Below are 3,687 nucleotides of genomic sequence, written 5' to 3'. Positions count from 1 at the left end.
AAGCTTAGGCACAAATGTCTCCTTTCTAGCCTTAGAAGGACTGGCAGTCTTAGACCTATCATGCTTCTTGTTATTCACATGCTGACGAGGAGTAGTCTTATCATTAGACACATGCTTACCATTAAAATAAGCATACATCATATTAAAAGCACAAGACATACAATTAGAAACACCACATGCTTTATGAGAGTGATTAACAGCAGGCAATTTATGCATGGTAGACATGGCATTTTTGTTATCCAACTCATGTGTGTCTGAGTTAGTCTCAGTTGCTTTCACAACTTTGACTGGAACTTTCGACACACTTGACTTGGAAACAACCTTCTCATTAGCAAGATCTTCAGCACGTATTTCTTCTTGAATAACAGAAGAGGTCGCATCAAATGGTTCAGCAATTGATGCTTTATAGAGGGGTTCATCAACACCCTTAAGCACATGTGGTACTTCCCTCCCTTTAGCACAGACATGAGGAGGGGAGTTTATGCCTAATTCTCCAATAGCAGCATTGTAATCATAACCTATTCCAGATGTTTGATTAACAGCTTGCTTACTGTAGAACTCTTTAGCCTTCGAACAAGAATTGAAGTAGGCTCTAACCTTAGTCTCAAGACCGGTGATCTTGTCTTTGAGAATAGTTTCGAGTTTTCTATAACAGTCAACTCTATTCTCTAGAAAAGATACCTGTTCTTTTAATTTGTCTTGATTAATATGCACAAGTCTTAATTCATTGACCTCTTTCTCAAGGTCTGTGATCTTTAAACTTAACAGTTCATTATCACGACGTGCACAATCTAAGTTACCTCTTAGATGATAAACCATTTCAGCATCAGAAAGTTTTACCTCTATTCTTGACGATGAAGCTTTTCCATCAATAGCCATAAGAGCAAGATTTCCTTCTTCTTCATCTTCACTGTCAGTATCATCCCAGCTTCTTCCCTTTGCCAGATAAGCCCTTTCAGAGTTCTTTCTTACTTGCTTTGGCTTCCTACATTCTGTGGCAAAGTGTCCCAACTCATTGCAGTTATAGCATCTAATGGTGCTTCGATCAACCATCCCTGTTTTGTACCCACCACTGCTGGTGTTAGAGGATGAAGATCCACCTTTCTGGAATTTGTTGTAGTTGGACTTGTACTTAAGCTTGGGATTCCTCCTGAATCTGACATTAGAGAATCTCTTGACAATTTGGGCCATTGATTCATCTTCCAATTGCTCCAGCTCTTCCAAGGAATAAAAATCATCACTTGATTGATTTGTAGTAGGAGGATCATATTCTGCTACTAACTCATTTTCCTCACCCTTGGAAAACTGTACCATTCTTTCTAACTGTTGAGATTGTTGTTGTTGTTGACCTTCAGCTACAAGTGCAGTAGATGTGCTGACCATTCTATCCTTCCCGTAGACTTCCTTCTGTTGAATCTGCTCCAACTCATAGGTTTTTAACACTCCATAGAGCCTGTCCAAAGAAATCTCACTCAGATCTCTAGCTTCTCTAATGGCAGTGATTCTATGTTCAAGATGAGCTGGCAGTGTTAAAAGGAACTTTTTGTTGACCTCCCTGATTGAATAATACTTTCCATTGATGTTCAGGTTGTTGATCAATGCATTGTACCTCTCAAACACTTCAGTAATTCCTTCTCCTGGATTTGATTTGAAATGTTCATATTCAGAGGTTAGGATTTCCAACTTGTTCTCCCTAACTTCCTCTGTGCCTTCATTAATCACCTCAATAGTTTCCCACATGTGTTTGGAATTTTTACAGTTCATCACATGTCTGTTCATCAAGGGATCAAGGGAATCAATTAATATTAATTGAAGGCTGGCATCCAAGGAGGCTTCTTCCTTCTCAGCAGGAGTAAAATCTTCAGGCTCTTTTGGATAGGTTCTAGCTTCATTAGTCACCACACCATCTATTATTACCTCCGGTTCAATAACCATCGGAGTTTTTATACCCTTCTTTAACAAGTTTGAATATTTGGGATTTGCAACTTGTAAAAATAATAGCATCTTCTTCTTCCACATGATATAATTCTCTTTATCAAATTGTGGAATTTTAACGGTTCCAACTTTATGTGAAGTCATTATGAATTTTTGAATAAATAAAAATTCAAGGAGTTGAAAAATCACAAAAGTCTAGGATCTTGATTTGTTCGTTAATCAGAAGGCTCTGATACCAATTGTTGGGTCCCAATGTATTTGTAGAAGGGGGGGTTGAATACAAACAGTACCAAATAATCGAATAAATGCGGAATAAAAAATGTGAAACAAAATTCAAGTTAAATAAAAATATTATTAAACTTGAAAGGTGTTACAACAACTGTATCATTTACAAGGTATTAATCTCAAATCAATTATCACAAATCTAGAATAAATTCGACATAAACTTTTTCTATTTTTGCAATAATTAGAATCAAATGCTAAACGCGATTTGAGATTAAGTTCTAGGGATTTTGATCCGCTAGATTGTTACACAAGAACAAGATAAAGATTTCTAGTTGATTGGATTTAACTTTGCAATCTAGAAATTGATCTTTGAATTTCAGCAGAGAACAATGAAATATTTCTTAGGCGGCTGCTGTGTTCTTGTATTTTTCAGTTAGTGAATGTCTTCTGCTTCTTTTTCTTTTTGTATGCAATCCAACAAAATTACTTGAACTGCAATGACAATCGGTAGGATAATCTCTTTGGCTCAGCAAGACTTTCAGTAGGACTTTCAATTGTACTAGCAAGACAATCTGATTGAACTACAATGACTATCGGTATGACAATCAGTTGAACTAGCAAGACAATCTCCTTCCTAGTGTAACTTTCGGTATGACAATTGAAATGACTTGGCATGACAATCGGTATGACAATCCAGATTGTCATGCTAGTTCATTTTCAATTGTCTTGCTGATTTAAGACTGTTTTTAAACCAATTAAACTTCTGAAAATTCCTAAAATTAATTCAGAATTAATTAATCAATTAATTCAATTAATAAATAAATTATTCTTCGCAGATATAATTTATTTTCTTAATTAAATTAGATGACTTAATTAATTAATAGAGAATTAATTCTAGTCTTGAGCAGCAACCATTCTTCTGCAAATCTTCTGAAAATCACTGAAAATTATGAATCAATTCCACCACTTCAACGTTGACACTCGATGTACTGTCTGGTTCATGAGTGACTAACTTCCGTGACGTTTCTTCATGTGTTGACTTTGATACTCTGATTTTCTTCAGATTAAATCCTTGTAATTAATGATACTCTGACGAGATCTCTGTCACTTGATTAAATCCACGATCTTGATTTATACCACTGAGGCATGATCAACTTCTTGAACTTCTTCTAGTGAATTAACTCCTCAAGTCTGTAGATGAACCTTGTTTCTGAATCCTTTGACAGATATTACTTTGCGAGATCTCTCTGACGGTCGATCCACTATTTACTTATTACATTCTTATTTGAGTTGAGTTGAATCCTCGAATATACAAATAGGCTATGACATATGACTTACAAGTTTTCTTATTTGTGAACCTTACTCTTGTTTCGTACTTGGTTTTGTTATTTATTCAGTATAAAGACTACGTTTATTATACCATGCTTTCATCAGAACCCACATTGATGATGAGTCCGATTATGGGCTAATCGTTATCATGGGGTTCTAGCGGATTTACTTATGGATTTCTTTAGTTAAATTGTTTCG

Source organism: Apium graveolens, chromosome 10 (assembly GCF_009905375.1).
Source record: "Apium graveolens cultivar Ventura chromosome 10, ASM990537v1, whole genome shotgun sequence".
NCBI lineage: Eukaryota > Viridiplantae > Streptophyta > Magnoliopsida > Apiales > Apiaceae > Apium > Apium graveolens.
This window is presented reverse-complemented; position numbering follows the sequence as displayed.